The sequence below is a fragment of the Apostichopus japonicus genome, chromosome 1 (assembly GCF_037975245.1).
Source record: "Apostichopus japonicus isolate 1M-3 chromosome 1, ASM3797524v1, whole genome shotgun sequence".
In the NCBI taxonomy this organism is placed as follows: Eukaryota; Metazoa; Echinodermata; class Holothuroidea; order Aspidochirotida; family Stichopodidae; genus Apostichopus; species Apostichopus japonicus.
In genome coordinates, this window is record NC_092561.1 from 10,699,201 (window position 1) to 10,722,077 (window position 22,877).

General features: G+C 36.6%; 1 protein-coding gene and 2 long non-coding RNA genes across 3 annotated transcripts in view; 2 read left to right on the forward strand and 1 right to left on the reverse strand.

The window, feature by feature from the left end:
- LOC139967310 (uncharacterized) overlaps window positions 1-22,877 on the forward strand; it is a 131,630-nt gene that overhangs the window by 54,532 nt on the left and 54,221 nt on the right. The window lies entirely within an intron of this gene.
- On the forward strand, window positions 565-4,857 carry LOC139967116 (uncharacterized). The gene is made up of 3 exons (XR_011792896.1): window positions 565-1,661; window positions 2,459-2,673; window positions 4,429-4,857. It is a non-coding gene; the product is annotated as an uncharacterized lncRNA (long non-coding RNA).
- Window positions 13,322-22,861, reverse strand: LOC139967401 (uncharacterized). Its single transcript, XR_011792983.1, has 4 exons — window positions 22,728-22,861; window positions 22,225-22,394; window positions 15,251-15,372; window positions 13,322-13,335 (listed from the first exon to the last, which is right to left on the reverse strand). It is a non-coding gene; the product is annotated as an uncharacterized lncRNA (long non-coding RNA).

Genomic DNA, 22,877 nt, shown 5'->3' on the forward strand with positions numbered 1-22,877 from the left:
ATCGTTTCCATCAATGACGAATATCTTCCCATCTAGGGTCCAAGACCGGTTAACTCTTTCATGTTTGCGGGCACGGGCGAATAGCTCCTGGTTCCTGCGGGTCAAATCCTCATTAATGTATATTCTGGTGCTTTTTAGTGAGGTCCTGGCACGATATATCCTGTCTCTTGTGTTGTATGAGTTCAGTTTGACGATGATAGCCCTGGGTCGGGTGGCGTTTGCTATGTTGTTAGCTCTAGGTCGGGGTGAAATGCGGTGTGAACGGTCGATTTCTCCAGGGGTAAGGGTAACGTTCAGTTTTTCGGTCGCCAGATTAATGACTAACTCGTCAGTCGATTCTCCAGGAGATTCAGGAATCCCCTGTATGCGGAGACAGTTACGCCTTGAATACTGCTCCTGGCGGTCAGCAGAGTCCTGGATTGCAGTTAAGCCCGTCTGAGCTGGCATATTTCCTCCCTGGCATCATCAAGTTGTTTTTGATTTTTGGACAGTTCAAGTTGGAAGGTGTCATGAATTTCTTTACATACCTTCTCTTTCACTGCTTCCGCTATCGCTGGCACTAGTTTGCATACACTGAAAAAATAAACTAGTCAATATTGCCACGGACTAACGTTAAATTAGTCTGTAACGTTAGTCAATGCACACGGACTAGCAAAAATCTTCGTTTCATCGCTGCTTCTTAGTCAGTTTACACTGACTGAGGAAAATATATTCGCAGCTTAGTCGGTGGCGACGGACTAAGGTATTTTAACCCATGGACTAAGAACGATACGGACACCCGATTTACGCCATAATCGTAGCTTAGTCGGTGTCGACGGACTAATGTATTTTAACCCACTTCGATTCACTTCAATTTGGAAACCGAGAGGCAACGGCAGCTTGCTGGACTTGGCATAGTTTCATACGATCACTCTAAGCAACTTTCAACCGTAAATCACCCAAGAAGGTCTTTAGAAGAATGGAGGTATTAACTGCCATCATCGGCCTACCTGTTATTCCTTTAACTTGAAGGTAAAATTAAAGTTAATTGTTAGGCCACTGGCACTAGTACTGTATTATGGTTAGTGTAACGCTACCGTTGTCACGCTGGCGTTTCGCAATACACAAGTGCAATGACAGTGAGTAGCCTATAGCCCTTCTACTGGGTACTGCAGTGCATTCTCAACACTAAAGTGTGCATTCTAAACACCAATTAACAATGTGTTATGTGTGTATTGGGCTAGATTGAACAGTGGCACATAATCTTCTAATTTATTCCCAAACAAATGCTGGAACTATAAGTCTCAATAGTTTATTTGAGGTCTACACTCATTTGGTAAAGATTTCCTGTAATTTCCCATGTGAATCTAAATGGGTAGGCTTTGTGATATTGAATAAGCAAGGCTAGACCTTCAAACGTACAGTCACAGTAGGCTGAACAAATTATGTTGGCTAGTCAACTGTATTATATGTTGCGAGCAGTCAGGATGCACGCTTCAGTTCTATTTAACCTTTTCATTTATCATTTTTTAGTATTTAATTTCCGGTCACGCCCAGGAAACAATTGCGACATTCCTTCACGGTCGACTTGTTTACTGTAAGAAGTATTAACCGTTTTTTCTCAGGAAAGCTTGATAGTCTGAAGTTATTATAACATGTGCTTTTAGTATACTGCCAAAAGAGTAAGTTGTTGTATTTGTATTGATATTTTATGTAGAAGTAACGGAAAATTTAGTATGTTTAGTTTGGTCTAATTGCACGTTTTTTTCTGTCCAATGTAGTGCAGGGTTCACTTGCGCGAATTCAAATTATTCTGTTTATGTATATGTATATGCATGGATTCGTAGATTATGTTTTTTTGACATTTATTTGTAATTCAAGCACATCTGTTTAGTAGCAAAGTTTAAAGTTTAAGATTAATTAGTTTTCTCTTTTTGATCCTAGATTGAATGAAACTCATTGACGTAAATAATAGATCAGATGATACAGTTTAACGCAGTTGCTAAAATTCTGGGTATTCTCTAGTCTTCGCCGGACCATTATGTACTTTAGTACTACTAGCAAGACTAAATCAAAACGACCGAAAGACAAACTTAGTGTAACAAAGTACTGATTCTCCTCTAGCCTAGGTCTAAACAGGCTTGTTATGTGAGCAAGCAAAATAACAACTAAAAACGATTAGGCCTATAAATAAGTTGGCTCAGTGCATTTCTGTTTCTAAAATTTTATATTTTTAAAGATCATAAAAACAAACAAAGATTTAGCCCATGTTTTATTATCTCTGTATTCTGGGCATTTGATTCTGGTTGCAATGGTGATGACACTCTCGTTCAAATTTTCAGCTTTGTACAGTCTGCTTCAAACTTTGGGATTGTTTTTTGAGACTATAGTGGAAGCAAATCTCACATAACTTTGTGGTGACAACTTTATTTATTTTTTTTTTTCAAATGATGAATACTTTGCTGTTTCTTTTTTCCAGCAGGAATTGAAAAGCCAAATATCTAAGTCAAGGGTGAGGTTTCCTGTGATGTACGACACCAGTGTGGAGGCAACAACAGAAGAGGAGAACTGTGTTATATATGGCTTAAAGACATGTTTTAAGATGATATATTGGTACCCTTCGCAGAACAAAAGAGTTTATCCAAGAGTCCAAAAAGCAAAGGAACAAGTACCATAGAGGAAAAAGATGGAAGGGTGAGTTTAACTATTGTACCCAACTGTTTAATGATATTAAAGATACTTTTCATAACCTGTTTTAAAAAAAAACAGTCTAGTATATCATTTACGTGCAAGCTTCATAAGTTTGGTCAAATTTTCACTGATCTGTAGAGCGGGAGTCCAGAGGGTTTGGTTAGCTGGGAAGGTAACCAATTGCCTGGTACATCACAATGTTCACAATGCATTCCTGTATATGAAACCTGACGACTGGCAAACCGACTGTGGTGGATGTGGCTGGGAGAGCAATTTTAAAGTCACCTAATAGCTAACCTAGATCAGCTTTCATGGTAACCACATCAAAGTAAGAACAATGTGTCAGGTATGGAATGGCCATCGCCAGTAATTATTGGTGGTGGGGTACCCCTGCCAGTGATCAACAATTGACCCCTCACGGCTGACCTAGGTCAGCTCATGAGGTAACCACTTGAAACCTACTGGAAAATGTTGGTTGGGACTTCAGATACAAGGGATGGGCATTGCCAGTAATTTTTATTGGTGGGGTACCCCTGCCAGTAGACCCCCAATATGCCCATCCCCTCAGTGACCTAGGTGAGCTCATGATTTGACCAGTTGAAACCTACGGGAAAATGATAGGTATCACTTCATATGTAAGGATGGGCATTTCCAGTATTTTATATTGGTGGGCCACCACTGCCAGAGTCCGCCCATCCCTTACATATAGAATCCTGTCAATCATTTTCCAGTAGTTTTCAACTGGTTAAATCATGAGCTGACCTAGATCAATGAGGGGGGGGGGGGGCATTTTGGGGGTCTACTGGCATGGGTACCCCAGTAATATAAATTACTGGAAATGCCCATTCCTTACATATAGAGTCCTGCCAATCATTTTACAGTAGTTTTCAACTGGTTACCTCATGAGCTAATCTAGGTCAATGGGGGATGGGCATTTTAGGGGTCTACTGGCAGGGTTACCCCACCAATGTAAATGACTGGAAATGCCCATCCCTTACATATGAAGTGATACCATTTTCCAGTAGTTTTCAACTGGTTACATCATGAGCTCATCTAGGTCAATTGGGGATGGGCATTTTGGGGGTCTACTGGCAGGGGTACCCCACCAATAAAAATTTCTGGCAATGCCCATCAGTTGTATCTGAAGTCCTAACCAACATTTTCCAGTAGGTTTCAAGTGGTTACCTCATGAGCTGACCTAGGTCAGCCTTGAGGGGTCAATTATAGATCACTGGCAGGGGTACCCCACCACCAATAATTACTGGCAATGGCCATTTGTTGCTCTTCGGGCCATACCTGACACATTGTATTTACTTTGATGTGTTACCATGAAAACTGATCTAGGTTAGCTATCAGGTGACTTTAAAATTGCTCTCCCAGCCACACCCACCACAGTCGGTTTGCCAGTCGTCTGGTTTCATATACAGGAATGCACTGTGAACATTGTGATGTACAAGGCAATTGGTTACCTTCCCAGCTAACCAAACCCTCTGGGCTCCCGGTCTATTGGGATCATTATTAACATGATTAACATAATTATTAAGCTTTGAAAAATAACTTGGTGTTATGCTGTTCAAAGCTAATAATTATTTGGTAAAGCTGCTATTCCTGGCTTATAATTTGAGGGACCTAGATTTAAATGTATACCTCCCAATATGTTATAAAATTTTAATGTAAATGTATGTTTATGATAATGTGAGTTATCATGTGCTATATCTGTATCTGTGCTTACACGTATATCATATTTTCTGTTCACAGGTCAATAATGGTGCAGATTTTGGCTTCCTGAAGACAAGTGGGAGGCCATTTGTAGTTAAGAGAAACACTCTTTGTTCGTGAAGACTTAACTGGTGTCGATTTGGGGTACCACTTTAAAACGAAAGTCATGAGGAACCCTTGCCCAAGATTCAACTTTGCATTATTGTGCAGTGCTATACTCTTGCGATTCATGTTTGATCCATTAACTTGTCTTAACTTTGTTGGAATAAAATCATATTTTCAGATTTTTGTTTACAGTGATTTCTTCTCTATCTGTCGAAAGTCAGCCTTTGTAGACATCAGAAGTTTTATCAGAAATAAATACTGCCAACGTACACATTATTTGTGTTTCTTCTGCTCTCTTTTCTTTCAGTGATGCTAGTCAGTGAAACTAGTCGGGTTTAATTCTTTGTGATTCTAGTCAGTGCAACTAGTCAGTCGATACCGACTAAGAAAGGTTAGTCGGGAGAGGCATCATCCTGACTAATGTAGAACCTGCTATAAACTAGTCGGTGGCTCATATAAATTAGTCGGTAAAGACCGACTAATGTCACCAACTAATGTAACTGACTAATATACATTTACCGACTAAAAAATTGTTGATCGACTAAGCTGACGGACTAAGATGACCGACTAAGAAATCCAACTGACTAAGGAATAAATTAGTCGGTATAGCAACTGACTAAGGCTATGTTAGTCGGGAGAGGCACCAGATGGACTAACGTTATGCTAGTCGGTGAACCAATTTAAGTTTTCAGTGTATTAGATTGGTGCAAAAGTCATCTGAGTTAATGGCAGCATCAACTCTTGGCGAATAGAGTCTATAATGTCCACATGAATTAGATCAGTGTTAGGTTGAGGTGAAGGCTCATCGTTAGGCTGGGGTTCGCGAACCTGCCTTCTAGTTGAGGTCGATTTTGCTGCGTTTGTAGCTTTTTTAGGTGGCATCTTGGACGTTGTTTAGTACTAGCAATGAACTCTCACAGAATAATGATAAAGTAATATACTGAACGAATATTTAACTGAGAAATTTGAAGGATTTCCGAGAGGCGAAAAAAATGATGTGATCTTTACATGTTGTCTAGATAATAATGATTATTATTATCATTAACAAAAGTCTTTACTGTTTCTCTCACTTTGAAGGATTTTAGACTCCATCTTAGCCTTTTAGTATCTAACGTTTAGATAGAGCGTTGATGTAAAAACAGAAAATAGGTGTCTTCTTAAAAATAAGCGATATTACAATGACGTAAATTTTCACTATATTTTTTATCTTTCAATGATTTTAAAATCCACCTTAGTTGGAAATTTATAGAACAAAAACTATGAAATTTCGTTACTATAACTTCATTATGATAATGACATAGTATTCTAACTATTGTACACATCGATGGAACATTACAGCCGCTTAGGATTTCAACAGCACAAGCGCAGAATCAAAACAATGTTGAGAAAAACAACAACAATACCATTGCGTAAGAAGCAGGATAATCTAATTTATTAATAATGAGATCAAATAAATTTCAAACGGATGCGTTGTTGTAGCTTCATGTTATTACTATGGCTTAGAAAAGTAGTTAAATGTTGTAGTCCTTGTATCTGCGTCGTATTATTACCTGTTTGAGGTACAAAGTATTCTGTGTTTTTGAACAACTGCCCGGGAGTCGTCCGCTGTTGTCCATCACCATGGCTACTTAATCGACGGCCCGATACCTACGTAACTGCATCTTATTTGAGATATCCAAGCCGTTTCCCTTCTACTTATGTGTGGTGCACTTATATATCAGACATGAGTAATTTCAACAGCCTATACCAGTCAACATTATGGGTGAGTTAATGTACGTAGTAAATTAACCCTCACGGGAAAATGATGGTGAGGAACTAACATTTGTTTTACTTCTAACACCAACATATTTGAACCTATCATAACTTTAAGATCTTTAGAATACCTAGGAACGGTATGATTGCAGCTGAAAGTTGCGCAATTCTTTTCACCGGTGATTTCTTTTAGCGTTTATGCGTATTCACATACCCACCCATAGGTGACTGAAAGAGTAAGGGTTATCAAAGGTTAAATAACCAGGATGCAAAATGCATTGAGGTTTCGATGACTTCATGCACTAGACTTCTGCTTGTTAGTATAATTAGCACTAGCTATTACAATAACACTATGGCATGATAAACACAGGTCAGTCTACTGTGCGGCGCTATACACACCTCCACCAAAAACAATGGGGGTATTGTACAAAATTTTATGAATCCACACACCAAATATTAGAGGTATCCACGATTTCCATCGTTAGATATCATGTAAAGGGTTTTTCAGAGTTTGACCTCTGGTGACCTATAGGAGATTTGACCTCACAAGCAACAGGATTCTTGTACTCAATATGGCAAATCCATATAACATTTATGAAAAGTATCCATGATTTCTACCATGAGAAATTATGTTTTGATTGTTTTCAGGCCTCGACAAATATTTCTAAAAGTACTCACTATTTGGCGACCGTGACTAAAAATCTACTCGCCAAATTCACTCGCCATTAGACCTATGATTGTTGTTCAAGTCTCCAAAGTACAGTTCTACAACATCAATACTTTCTATGAACAAAGGTTAGGCAGGTAGGCAGATTACATGGTGCTACGTAATTGCGCTTTGGAAAGTCATGTTTCTTTGCAGTACTGAAATTTAAACTTTTTCCACCAAAAGTAAGTGTTGAACAAAGTAAACCATGTCGCAGAATCATAAATAAGCAGCTAGCCCTACTGTAATGTCTTAAACAATTAAAAGTAAAACGTCTGTAAAAACACTTACTAAGATAGCTTGGCTTCTGTTACATTATGGCTCCTATATTACTAGGTGTATACTATATACAGTAGCTATAGCTAGGTGTGCGCGAGTCCTATAAGCCTATATACAGTACCTAACTGCTACTTTGAACCGCTACTCGTTTAGCGTGACTTCGTATATTTGCCCCGTTATTTATCTTGTCTTTTAGCTGCAGATTGATGCGCGAAAAAATATCGCTACTCAGACTCCATTACACTGCCTAAATCAAAGCATTCTTTTACGCAATGAAAATATGAGGTTATAAGAGCATCTATCTTCCAAAAATCCTTGCAGCAACAACAGCAAACTTGTCTCAAAACTCCTTAAATTGTTCTATACTTTGCGAATTATGACTGATAGCCAGTAGGAAAATGCCTAAATGAAATAATTAAGGAGATGTTTTGCCATCTTAATTATATTGGTATTCTGGCTGGTATTCTTCACGTTGGTGTTAACGAACCCTATTCTACCCAACCGTTGCTGGCCTAGACAACATAAAATTGCCCACAGGCCTAGCCAGGATTGTTCAAGTTGTCCCATAATTATAAACGTGACGAAAGTCGAACGTTACTTTTAAGGCCTAGCTATGCTGAAACTGGTGGAAGAGACTACACAAATTGAGATCAACAGCCGATCCAGACAAAACCTCGTGAACTCACTGCCAAACTAAGAGCTGTTTACACAATTATTTCGCATTGGTCATAGTAAAAATTTACTAGACTGACGAACTGTTAAGTTTCATAAACGCTGCCTGGTCACAACGAAACTACATCCAACCTGAAATAAATACAACGGAAAACGTCCAATAGAACCGTTGTACTACAAAGTACACCTTTTTGCACGCAAAGTAAGGCTTCCGAGCTTTGAAGCCAATGCAATATCATCAAGTTTCCAGTTTTAGATTCTACGGAAACTCATAAGCTCATTTCCAATACCCTCCTATTCGTATGATAGGCTGGTCTGTGGGAGATATGGTAGCTTATAAAACAAAGTTTCCACAATTTGGCGTCTGGTGAATCCAACTGACCTTTGACCTCGATAAAATCTTGTACTGAACGTGTACCAACTACATACTAAATATGAGATTCGTCCAACCTTCCCTTCTTGAGTTATCGTGTTTACAAGGTTTTCACAATTTGGTGACCCCAAATGGACTTGGACCTCCACCAAAAACAATAGGGATCTTGAACTCAGTGTGGTACTCCATCACACAAAATGCGAGATTGATCCAAGCTTTTCTTCTTGAGATATCGTGTTTACAAGGTTTACTCAATTTTACCCCTGGTGACCCCAAATGACCTTTGATCTCTACGAAAAAACTGTTGGCTTTTGCTCCTAAATGTGGTCCTACTGCTCACGAAATATGAGATTGGTTCAAGTTACCTCATTGAGATATCGTGTTTACAAGGTTTTCACTATTTGGCCCCTGGTGACCAAAAATGACCTTTGACATCCCCACAAAACAATAGGGTTCTTTTACTCAATGTGGTACTCATATACACCAAATAATAGATTGTTACAAGCTTCCCTTCTTGAGATATCGTGTTTACAAGCAAGGCGTGACACACACACACACACCCACCCAAGCCAACTTGACTACCTATGGCAAGTAACCAACAAGAGCATCAATGATGCAGTATCTCAATACTGGAAGTTCTAATTTCGATTCCTAGTTTCGTATCTTTGCTCTGTCTCTACAATTATCAATATCAATATATATAATATTTTTGGTCATATAGTTTGACGTCAATGACAACAGTCAAATAAGAAGCGGCGAACAACTCGACCATATTCTTGATGCCCACCTTGAGAAAGCTAGGCCTATCGACCTACTGTACGTTACTGTAGACTGTAGTGGTGACTACCATCAAAACTGTGTACACTTCCAAGTATCAAAACAACCCACGTTTTCCTTCTCAATAATTTTGACATTTTTTATAACCTTATAGTTATACATCTTATATCCTTATAAATAAAATAGTGATGCACCGAAAATCCGGTCCGGCCGGACTATCCGGCCGGATAGTGAGAAATTATCCGGTTCCGGCCGGATATTTTTCAAAATCCGGCCGGATCTTTTTCAAAATCTGGCCTGAATCATCCCTTAAAAAGGTGTTGGTATTAACTTAAATCAATGTAAACTATTTCCAAAAATTAATAAAAACATTCAAAGTAAGGAAACATTAGGTTTAACATGTTTAATTTAATTTTCTCAATGGTCTGACCCACTGTTTCTAAAGATCAATCAAAACAATACAACTACTGTAATTATATGAAGCTATATACAACAAATAAAGTTTGCAGTGAAATCATTTCTTGCAGCCTTCATCAGTTTAATATTGTAGTTATTTTATTAAAGAATGTAGATTACACCACTTCAAGTCATATTTAATCTCATAAATGGGGTCTTAATTTCACCTTCTTTGTAATATGCATATACCTCACCTAAGATTTGCTCCTTGTTTCATACTTCTACTTCTTATTAATGATTTCTTTTGTGTAATGAAAAAATCCGGTTCCGGCCGGATTTTATCCGGCCGGATTTCACGTACTATCCGGCAAAATCCGGTTCCGGCCGGATCCAAAAATTTGGATCCGGTGCATCCCTAAAATAAAACATAACCTTATCCAATTTTTATAGTCTTATAAAAGTTGTGATGCTATGGCTGGCTCCTCTTTTATACATACTCCAGTGAAAATAAAATGTGATAGATTATAATTTTTGTTCTTAATTCTTTTTTTTTTGGGGGGGGGGGTAAAAGAAATATACCAAACAAGCTGTTAATTCATAATGATGCTTCGTTCTAGGTATGCACAATATACACTCTATTCCAAATTAATAGTTGTTGTATTATCCCATTCACATTATGTTAAATTTATGGAGTCACAGTTAAAATATAAGTTGGAAACTTAAGTTAAAATTAAAACACACTGTAAGGCAATCGAACAAACTTACTGTAACCTGGCCCAAAACTGCCTGAACACCACCAGTACAATGCTAATGTGGCCATTACTAAATGAAGGCCTAATATAGGATGCACTACTGTAGGCCTAGCCTAAACTTGTAAACACAACAATGTGTATACGTAATTATACAAAAATACCTGATGGGCAATCAAACAAACTTATCATGACTCTTGCTCTGAAAAACTACCTGAACAACAGTACAATCCTTAAATTGATATTACTAAAACCATGGAGCTATAGACAGACGAAGTCCTAATATAAATTAAATGCAGTACGACAATGTGTATGAAATTAGTGTGCAATAAATTTTGAAAACTGGTCGCGAGGGTGGCCATTTTCGTATACCTAACATGTAGCTGCCATGAGTCCTAACCAATCTGCTACAAACCAGAATTGGAGGCGGGGCTTGAGTCATTGCCAATCTGCTACAAACCAGACTTGGAGGCGGGGCTTGAGTCATTGCCAATCTGCTACAAACCAGACTTGGAGGCGGGGCTTAATTATCAAAAACAAGGAAACAAACAAGTTTTGGAGCGTGTGCAAAAAAGCCTTGGTTCAACGGTTTTTCAGAGGGATTTGGCCAAATTTGGACATAAATCGGTGAAAAAGTCATGGAATGAGATACAATTCTGGAATAAAAAATAGTAACTTTTGTTGGCCTATATGATATATGCTTGCTCTGGAAATTTCAGAGAAAAAGAACTTTGTATGAAGACGCTGAAAAATTTTTAAGAGAAGAGAGAGTCCCACTTACTGTTACAATATCTCTATACATGTAATGTATTGAGATAAAAATAACCAACCATTTGATACAATCAATTTAATCTGCAATCTCTTTTTATTTAGAGAAGTTATTTGTGATTTCATCATTACAAAGCGAGCAGGTGCATGAATCCCCAACCATTCATTTTGCATATATAAAATCATAAAACATGTTTTCTCAAAAAGGTCTGTTTTATTGAGCTTACCTGTGTATAAAAGATCCATCTTCAAAAAACAAATCTTGCAATAGCTTAAATCAACAGTTGCAAATCGATTACCAAATTTCACAGCTCCACAGGTGATAAAGTTACATTCAGACTTTGGGTAGGAGCCTTCAGCTATATGAATTTTGTTTCAAATACAAAAGCACTCAACATACTATATTTCTGTGTACCACATTTACTACTAATAAAAGATGTTACAAATGTATTGATTGTTGCCAATTTTCCAATACTAGTTAATACCAGATTAATGATTACTAGAAACCTGGTGCATTTCCAACTTTCCCCCATTCAAATGTATTGTTCCATAAAAGCATCACCTTTTTCATCTCCATCAAAGGGAGCAATCAACAAAGCCTGCTCAAAGACCGACAATAACAATTGGTTAACCTTACATTGGGGCAGGCCTAGGCTAGTTACTTTACAATGGCAAATTAGCCCACTAACACAATGTCAACAATATTTTTGCTTCCAATGATAACATACATTGTCTTTGTTTAGGGAATATGTCCTTGACTGTAGGGTTGACTCATATGCAGTGTTGTATAATTATGTATGTATGCGTGTATGTATGCGTGTATGTATGTATGTATTTTAGATCCTCCTGCAAGCAGGGAATCGCAAAGAAGCCATCATTGGCATATCAAAGCCGCAAGCTGACAGAAGTCAGTCTCTTAGATTCATATTCAACGTCCATGATAATGAATTGTCAATAACTCTGTAACTGGACGACAGACATTAATCTTGGAGTGACTCAAACTCGGGACCTTATAGATTGAAAGGCACCAGCGTTAACCACTGAGCTAACACTCCTTAAATGAGGTATAGATGCTCCAATGTTTACTGAATAATGTTTCCACCGGGTACGTTACCTCTTTATCCAGCTTTCCGATGGTCTTCTTACTTTTACCCGAAGGTGGTCTTGGGTTCTTCTCTTCTCTCTCAATCTCCTTCTCAAGTTTCAGGAGGGCGGGAGGTTCGATGTCGTATTTACATCCCATCCTCGCTAATTCATACACACAGACTAAAACATTCTTTGGTCCTTTCTGTAGGACTATAACATATAACAGTAGATACAGTTAAAAGGGCATTAACGGTGTGCAGTGTCATAATAAGAAAGAGAACACAGACAGCATTCATCTCGTCCACCACTTAGTATATTCTGTATTTGTGATGATATAAGAGAGGTTAAATTCAATGGGGGCTGTTAGAGCCCCACCAATCAATAGGTGTTTGTTTCAAGATACACCAGCATGTTATGTTTATAGTCTTGTATAAAGACTCTTCTCACACCTGACCGTTGATAACGAGTCACACCCACACACCATAAAGAACACACAATTCAAACAGTCCTTCCCAGTGCACTATGGTGTGCCACATGTATGTGTCTCCCAGTGGGGCAGTTACCATTAGGTGAACGCATTGAACTATCATTACAGCTTACCTTACAGGTCCCCATGTGGTTACACAATCATGCAGTGCTGTGGTCAAATGGTTAATGTAATGGACTCTGATCTAATGCCGGTTAAAGGTTTGAGTCCTGTCTGACCTGTTGGAGTACGAGTCCTGGCCAGATACTTACATTTTCTAAAGTTCATTTTCAGAAGTTTCTACTTACTTCTGGTTCCTCCACTTCCATTATAGCATATTTTGTACTTTGTTTATTGTTATTTCATCATAATTTGAGTAAATTACTCATTGAATCTGTTACTGTTTATATATATGGAAAGTGGAAAAAATAAACTTGAAACATTGTTTCCTTGGGCAAGGCACTTGACTGAAGGGATTCATGGCCTGTACTAGTTAAACCTTCAACTAAAAATGTCTAAGGTTTGGTTGAAGCTACAATGAAAGACCATCTGGACCGGATATAAACCACAAATAGGATTTGATCGGTTTCTATGTGTCCTTCTGCAAGTCCACCGAGTTTGCTGCACTGCCACGAGCAGTAGTTTTTTGGTAAACTCTTTCCTGGCATATCTTACCTAGATCATCGGTTTCAAACAAGCAGGTATCCGCCAGCCCAAACTCTCTGCACCACGATAGGAATGTTGCTACGTTATCTCTGGCGATGAAAGACTCAGCGGGGGCTCTCTCATGGAATCGAATCTTCTTTGTTGGTAATTTCTGTAATCGAGCCAACAACATCATCACATGTAATATATTCAGGTGCAGAGATACAGCAAAAATCATGGCCAGTTACAAAGGTCACATAGTACAATCGTTGAAACAGTGACGCATTTCATATTTGCTCACACCCACATTCACATTTTTTTATAGATAATGACGTAGAATGCTTTTTCACAGCTGTTCATGTTTGCATTGTTGCTTTATCTCAGCACACAAACATAAAAAAGACTGAAACACTAAAGATGATGGGAGTCTGCAGTATTGTTTGTCAAAGTACATACTGAAAACCTCAGAAAAGAGTTACTTTTCAATGAAAATAGTCAAATACCAACATCAAGCTTATTGTCAAATTTAGTGACAGAAAACATGGTATTGTAGGTGTGAAATACTTGGGTAGGTTTTAAAAGCAAAAAAACTGAAAATTTGGCATATAAATAGACCGACACCCATTTTTAAACCTATAGGTATTATTTACATAAGGTTGTAACTTTGGTTAAGCCACAAGTGCATTCACACATAATTGGGAAACTACAATCTAACTAAGAGAAAGTTGATGGTAAAGATCATTTAGCTCAAGTAGCAAGTCATTTCATTTTTTTGTTCCTAGGGATCTCATACTACAATTTTCTGCCTCGCAAATTTACTACTCTGTTACTTTGCTCTGTTGTTTCTTATGGAAACCAAGGAAAAATCGGTCAAGTGAGTCCATGCAGGCCTCCGTTTCTGAAATTTATTTGGCACTATAAATTAGTTACAAACATAATATTTGGGAACTTTACAATAATTCACATAGTACAGTGTATAGTGAAAAAGTTTTGGCACACTTCACACGCATCCATTTCTTACATTTTACCACTTTTTCTTACATTTCTTATAAATATGATTTTTCAAATTAGTCCCACAAGATAGTGGTGAAGTCAACACGATATAGTATTAAGGTACATGCATTAGGTTAAGATTGACCTGATAAGCTCTGTGAAATTAAATATACCCACTTAGTTTTAGCTCTTTTTAGAGTATGTTATAAAAAAGTGTCTGAACTTATAGGATCATCTACCGTTGAAACACCTAACCTGAGCATTGTTGACAAAAAAAGGTTTCACGGACATACATGTGCTACATGAGTTGAAATTTGAAACTTTCAGATAACTAACACCATAACTATGTAATCACATAAGCATGCAATCACATAAGCATGTAATCACATAAGCATGTAATCACATAAGTATATAATAATCACATAAGCATGAAAATGATGTAATCACAACCTGCTCAACCACCTAAAAAAAAACACAGACAGCCAATTGATGAAGTGATTCCTTGCAACATGTTATATGAGTTCAAAAGCAACATTGCAAACTCGACTTCTAAGTGATGGCCACTATTTACTTTAAGTGAGCTACTGTACCAGTATTCATTTCTGATCTACTTTAGACCTATTTGGGTTTTCATACTTTGATTTCTGTTGACCGCATATGAACATTGATCTTCACAGAATATGACACGATTCGAGTAAAAAGTTAATAAAACTTAAAAATTCCAGTTATTGGGCTCAAAAGGTCCCAACAGTTTAAACTCTGCTGACCTTCAATGACCATTGAGTTCACAAAGAACAATAGCATTCCTACTCAAGGTAAGGTGGATCTACACACTAAGTATAAAGTTAATGCAGTTAATCCATTATGTATTTGTGAGTTTATCATGTTTACAGGCCAAGGGCATCACATACACACACTCCATTACCAATCTCATAGATTCCTTTTGCCTCCAGCAAGGAATCAAATAAGAATTAACCATACCACTTAATTGCAACACCTGCCCCCCACCCCCTCACCAAAAAAAAAAAACATTATAACCATCACAGCTGGATAATTGATAAATTAAGTCATACAAATGTTAGAATGATTCTTACATTGTTATTTTTTCCGGCTCCACAACGCTCTGCGACCTTCCCCTGAATCAGCTGTGCTAATTTACAGAGCAGGACACCGTTGGAGAGAGAATCGATGAAATTATCATTTGTTATCCGAACACCTGTGAAAATCAAAACAAAACAAACTAGCTAGCTAGAAAAAATGTTCTAACTTGAAACACAGAATTTTCATTTCAATTAATTTTGCTGAATATTCAATATCAACAGCTGTGCTCTGTACAAGACCTTCTACTACAGAACATTCATGACAGGTTTTGTTGAAAAGGTAAAACTCTGTCTTGAGTCATATTGTTCTAAAAAGTTGATAAAAGGACAGGCCTTGAAATTTTTGCTCTTTCCTGGCTACATGACAGTAGATTTTGACATTGTCAGTAGAAAACATGGCACTGTAATTTTTCTGCCATTATAGATATTAAGAACATAAACACATGGTTTTAATCGGTTAACAATGGTCAATCAAAGAATCCTTATGAGTACCATACCTAACATAAGACCAGTATCATTGTTTGTTTATCGGTTAACAATGGTCAATCAAAGAATCATTATGATTGCCACCTAACATAAGACCAGTATCATTGTTTGTTTATCGGTTAACCCTTGGTCAATCAAAGAATCCTCATGTTTGCCAAACCTAACATAAGACCAGTATCATTGTTTGTTTATCTGTTAACAATGGTCCATCAAAGAATCCTTATGATTGCCATACCTTACATAAGACCAGTATCATTGTTTGTTTATCTGTTAACAATGGTCAATCAAAGAATCATTAAGATTGCCACCTAACATAAGACCAGTATCATTGTTTGTTTATCTGTTAACAATGGTCAATCAAAGAATCATTATGATTGCCATACCTAACATAAGACCAGTATCATTGTTTGTTTATCTGTTAACAATGGTCCATCAAAGAATCCTTATGATTGCCATACCTAACATAAGACCAGTATCATTGTTTGTTTATCTGTTAACAATGGTCAATCAAAGAATCCTTATGATTGCCATACCTTACATAAGACCAGTATCATTGTTTGTTTATCTGTTAACAATGGTCAATCAAAGAATCCTTATGATTGCCATACCTTACATAAGACCAGTATCATTGTTTGTTTATCTGTTAACAATGGTCCATCAAAGAATCCTTATGATTGCCATACCTAACATAAGACCAGTATCATTGTTTGTTTATCTGTTAACAATGGTCAATCAAAGAATCATTATGATTGTCAAACCTAACATAAGACCAGTATCATTGTTTGTTTATCTGTTAACAATGGTCAATCAAAGAATCATTATGATTGCCATACCTAACATAAGACCAGTATCATTTGAATGTTCAATATCAACAGCTGTGCTCTGTACAAGACCTTCTACTACAGAACATTCATGACAGGTTTTGTTGAAAAGGTAAAACTCTGTCTTGAGTCATATTGTTCTAAAAAGTTGATAAAAGGACAGGCCTTGAAATTTTTGCTCTTTCCTGGCTACATGACAGTAGATTTTGACATTGTCAGTAGAAAACATGGCACTGTAATTTTTCTGCCATTATAGATATTAAGAACATAAACACATGGTTTTAATCGGTTAACAATGGTCAATCAAAGAATCCTTATGAGTACCATACCTAACATAAGACCAGTATCATTGTTTGTTTATCGGTTAACAATGGTCAATCAAAGAATCATTATGATTGCCACCTAACATAAGACCAGTATCATTGTTTGTTTATCGGTTAACCCTTGGTCAATCAAAGAATCCTCATGTTTGCCAAACCTAACATAAGACCAGTATCATTGTTTGTTTATCTGTTAACAATGGTCCATCAAAGAATCCTTATGATTGCCATACCTTACATAAGACCAGTATCATTGTTTGTTTATCTGTTAACAATGGTCAATCAAAGAATCATTAAGATTGCCACCTAACATAAGACCAGTATCATTGTTTGTTTATCTGTTAACAATGGTCAATCAAAGAATCATTATGATTGCCATACCTAACATAAGACCAGTATCATTGTTTGTTTATCTGTTAACAATGGTCCATCAAAGAATCCTTATGATTGCCATACCTTACATAAGACCAGTATCATTGTTTGTTTATCTGTTAACAATGGTCAATCAAAGAATCATTAAGATTGCCACCTAACATAAGACCAGTATCATTGTTTGTTTATCTGTTAACAATGGTCAATCAAAGAATCATTATGATTGCCATACCTAACATAAGACCAGTATCATTGTTTGTTTATCTGTTAACAATGGTCCATCAAAGAATCCTTATGATTGCCATACCTTACATAAGACCAGTATCATTGTTTGTTTATCTGTTAACAATGGTCAATCAAAGAATCCTTATGATTGCCATACCTTACATAAGACCAGTATCATTGTTTGTTTATCTGTTAACAATGGTCCATCAAAGAATCCTTATGATTGCCATACCTAACATAAGACCAGTATCATTGTTTGTTTATCTGTTAACAACGGTCAATCAAAGAATCATTATGATTGTCAAACCTAACATAAGACCAGTATCATTGTTTGTTTATCTGTTAACAATGGTCAATCAAAGAATCATTATGATTGCCATACCTAACATAAGACCAGTATCATTGTTTGTTTATCTGTTAACAACGGTCAATCAAAGAATCCTTATGATTACCATACCTAACATAAGACCAGTATCATTGTTTGTTTATCGGTTAACAACGGTCAATCAAAGAATCCTTATGATTGCCATACCTTACATAAGACCAGTATCATTGTTTGTTTATCTGTTAACAACGGTCAATCAAAGAATCCTTATGATTGCCATACCTAACATAAGACCAGTATCATTGTTTGTTTATCGGTTAACAACGGTCAATCAAAGAATCCTTATGATTGCCATACCTTACATAAGACCAGTATCATTGTTTGTTTATCTGTTAACAACGGTCAATCAAAGAATCCTTATGATTGCCATGTACCTAACATAAGACCAGTATCATTGTTTGTTTATCTGTTAACAACGGTCAATCAAAGAATCCTTATGATTGCCATACCTTACATAAGACCAGTATCATTGTTTGTTTATCTGTTAACAACGGTCAATCAAAGAATCCTTATGATTGCCATACCTAACATAAGACCAGTATCATTGTTTGTTTATCGGTTAACAATGGTCAATCAAAGAATCCTTATGATTGCCATACCTAACATAAGACCAGTATCATTGTTTGTTCATCTGTTAACAACGGTCAATCAAAGAATCCTTATGATTGCCATACCTAACATAAGACCAGTATCATTGTTTGTTTATCGGTTAACAATGGTCAATCAAAGAATCCTTATGATTGCCATACCTAACATAAGACCAGTATCATTGTTTGTTTATCTGTTAACAACGGTCAATCAAAGAATCATTATGATTGCCATACCTTACATAAGACCGGTATCATTGTTTGTTTATCTGTTAACAACGGTCAATCAAAGAATCCTTATGATTGCCATACCTTACATAAGACCAGTATCATTGTTTGTTTATCTGTTAACAACGGTCAATCAAAGAATCCTTATGATTGCCATACCTTACATAAGACCAGTATCATTGTTTGTTTATCTGTTAACAACGGTCAATCAAAGAATCCTTATGATTGCCATACCTTACATAAGACCAGTATCATTGTTTGTTTATCTGTTAACAACGGTCAATCAAAGAATCCTTATGATTGACATACCTTACATAAGACCAGTATCATTGTTTGTTTATCGGTTAACAACGGTCAATCAAAGAATCCTTATGATTGCCATACCTAACATAAGACCAGTATCATTGATTGTTTATCGGTTAAAAATGGTCAATCAAAGAATCATTATGATTGCCATGTACCTAACATAAGACCAGTATCATTGTTTGTTTATCGGTTAACAATGGTCAATCAAAGAATCCTTATGATTGCCATACCTTACATAAGACCAGTATCATTGTTTGTTTATCTGTTAACAATGGTCCATCAAAGAATCATTATGATTACCATACCTTACATAAGACCAGTATCATTGTTTGTTTATCTGTTAACAACGGTCAATCAAAGAATCCTTATGATTGCCATACCTAACATAAGACCAGTATCATTGATTGTTTATCGGTTAACAATGGTCAATCAAAGAATCATTATGATTGCCATGTACCTAACATAAGATCAGTATCATTGTTTGTTTATCGGTTAACAATGGTCAATCAAAGAATCCTTATGATTGCCATACCTAACATAAGACCAGTATCATTGTTTGTTTATCTGTTAACAACGGTCAATCAAAGAATCATTATGATTGCCATACCTAACATAAGACCAGTATCATTGTTTGTTTATCTGTTAACAATGGTCAATCAAAGAATCATTATGATTGCAATACCTAACATAAGACCAGTATCATTGTTTGTTTATCGGTTAACAACGGTCAATCAAAGAATCCTTATGATTACCATACCTAACATAAGACCAGTATCATTGTTTATCTGTTAACAATGGTCAATCAAAGAATCCTTATGATTGCCATACCTAACATAAGACCAGTATCATTGTTTGTTTATCGGTTAACAATGGTCAATCAAAGAATCCTAATGATTGCCATACCTAACATAAGACCAGTATCATTGTTTGTTTATCGGTTAACAACGGTCAATCAAAGAATCCTTATGATTGCCATGTACCTAACATAAGACCAGTATCATTGTTTGTTTATCTGTTAACAATGGTCCATCAAAGAATCCTTATGATTGCCATACCTAACATAAGACCAGTATCATTGTTTATCTGTTAACAATGGTCAATCAAAGAATCCTTATGATTACCATACCTAACATAAGACCAGTATCATTGTTTGTTTATTATCAGCACATATTATTGGGCTTCTCTCAAAAGCCACAGGTACAGTTAACTGATGTGTGAGGTAATTCAAGAAAATACTAGTAACAACTTCATTTCGGCCAAGTAGAATTTTTAAGCGCAACTTTGCATTGTTTAGCGAGTGGCTAAAATTGTCATATTCTAGGCCTGAAAGGTACTTTATTAACCTATTACTTTTAAATGATGTACGGACAACTGGTTAGTCAATGACAGTGATAATTCCATACCAATTTTTCTGTTCATAAAAGTCTCCTTTTTATAGTGGTATTTACAATTAACGTCATTATTTTGTGAGTTACTCAATACAAGCCAGAGCTGTTTTGTTCATTTCTTTCAATACAAATTCCTTATTAAATTTAATTTAAATTAAGTTCCCTACTGAAATCCTATCAAAGTCAGTTATATTCACAGAACTGTATGTTATTATCCCAACAACAATGTCATGCAGTTAAATTCCCAATAAGGCTTTCCCAGCACAGTTCTGTTCAATAATTTATTAAAAATCCCAACTACCCTGACATCTCAACAAAAGCTGTATGTTTACAAGGCCTGAGTCCGGTAGCAAAAAATCGGAACCATGTAGTCGTTATCATTACCCGGTCGGGTAAAAGGTACCCAAACTCAGAACGTAATATTGGTACAAAAATCGCAGAACGAGCACAATGTTCAATGTACATGATGGCATACCATTATGCCACCTTATATAACACCTCCTCAATATACGTTTTCAACCGATGTTGAAAACTGAATTTCATGTTTTGATGTGTAATTAATTATAATGCAAATGCACATGAAATAATGAAAATCCTTTCAAAAAATTATTCTGAGTGTTTCTTTACTACGATCCAGGGTGCGCATTAGCCACGGGATTGCAGGATTGCGGGATTCCCGCAATTTGATTTCAAATCCCGCATGTCAAAAGTTGCCATGAAGGGATTTCTCATAAAAAAATTCAGCTCTCAACTTGAATTAAACAGACATTACGGCTGTGATCGTGTAGCAATTCATCGCTAAACGATGGCATTTGGAATAAACGCTTAGTAAAAGCCACTTGTGATTATTTTTGTTTTGTTATCCCGTCTATAATCCATCTAAACATCCCGTAAATTTCCTTCCCAATCTTTCTTTCTATGCTGCTATCTTAGACCACATGGTAGCCTAACACCACACTAAGTCAATGGGAAAATCTTGCCTAACCATCAGTTTGCAAAAAAAAACACACTTTGCATAGCCTTGTTTACAACTTTCAATTAGTTGGAAATTGACAATTGTTTGGATGTGCTATGTTTTGAAGACGGAATGTTTTTATTTTACGTACACTGTTGCTGTTGTGATGGATTGCAGGGTTCAATTTTGCATAGTTTTCACTGGTATAAAATTTTCGTTTTTGGTGTGGCGTGATTTTATCCACACACGAAGAAGAATCATTAAGAATGGCTAACACTTGAAATAGCAAGTAATTAAAACAACCATCTACACTACAAGAAAGTTATTTCATGAAATAAATCTTCCGTATTCGCGTGTCTTGCTTAATCAAAACATGCAGACCTACAGAATTATTGAAATCATAAAAGCACTCGTGAAGTAGTTACGCGATTTTTCCCCAAGAAAACGGGTAACCGTTTTCTGCGTTTTCGATGCGGGTACCCGAATGCTCGGTCGGGTACCCGGGTACCCACTCAGGCCTAAAGTGATATTATTTACAAACTTTGTTAAAAGATGACTGTAGACACAAAATTGGTTTTGATATGCTATATATAGACCATTACAGACCACTTTTAACAGTCCAGGACTAGGTGGTATTTCTGAAGTAAATTTAATATTTGAGAAAAGATTCTTCAAACAGTTGAGGCTCATCAGATAAAGTGACTGGACCTTGCAGTCTGATACACAGACCATTAGATCAGTTCCTCATATGCAACGCAAAACTTTACGGTCTCAAATGACACATGTGTTTACAAATGACAAATAGTGTTGAATGTCATCCAAATGATGCTCTCTTATAAATTCCATACCCCCTTCCCTTAATCCTCTCTTTGTCCCTCTGCTGTTTATCCCCTACCTCTCCTCTGCCCCTGTTGGTTTCTTTCTTTCTTCTCTCCATCCCTTGTCTTCTAATCCCTTTACATCTGTCTCTTTGTGTTCACCATGCTCCTTAACCTGCCTGTATTCTGTGTGTATTTGTCCCTTCTGTTACTGTTACTTGTCAATTAGCCTCTGAAGAAGATCCTGCTAGGATTGAAACGTCAGGCCAACTTACTTTTACACATTCTCTTGCACAGGCTCTCTAGTGGATAATCATTTTGCTAACAGTTTTATTTGATTTTGATTTAAAGTTAAAAGAATACAGTTTAGTTGAGTCATTCGAATTTAACAAACAATGGATTAACATTCTTAAAGGAGCATTCCAAAGATTGAGCACATTTTAAAGCTGACTATCTGGAAAACTGGAATAGCTAGAGAAACATTACTAGCACAGACATTTTTAATTTTCTTGGACCATATCATATCAAGACTAACATTCTGCCATTCTTTGAGGTGAATGATCGTTTACCCTTAAAGTACCTAATAATCTTGTAAGCCACTCGGCTAAGTCTTCTTGCAGTGGATGAAGGCTAGCCACAGCCGCCCGGGCTATTTCTTGAGTGAACGCCAGAGAAACATCCTGGTCTAGGTTATCGTCTCCATGAGCCATTTCATGTAAAAGAACTCTGT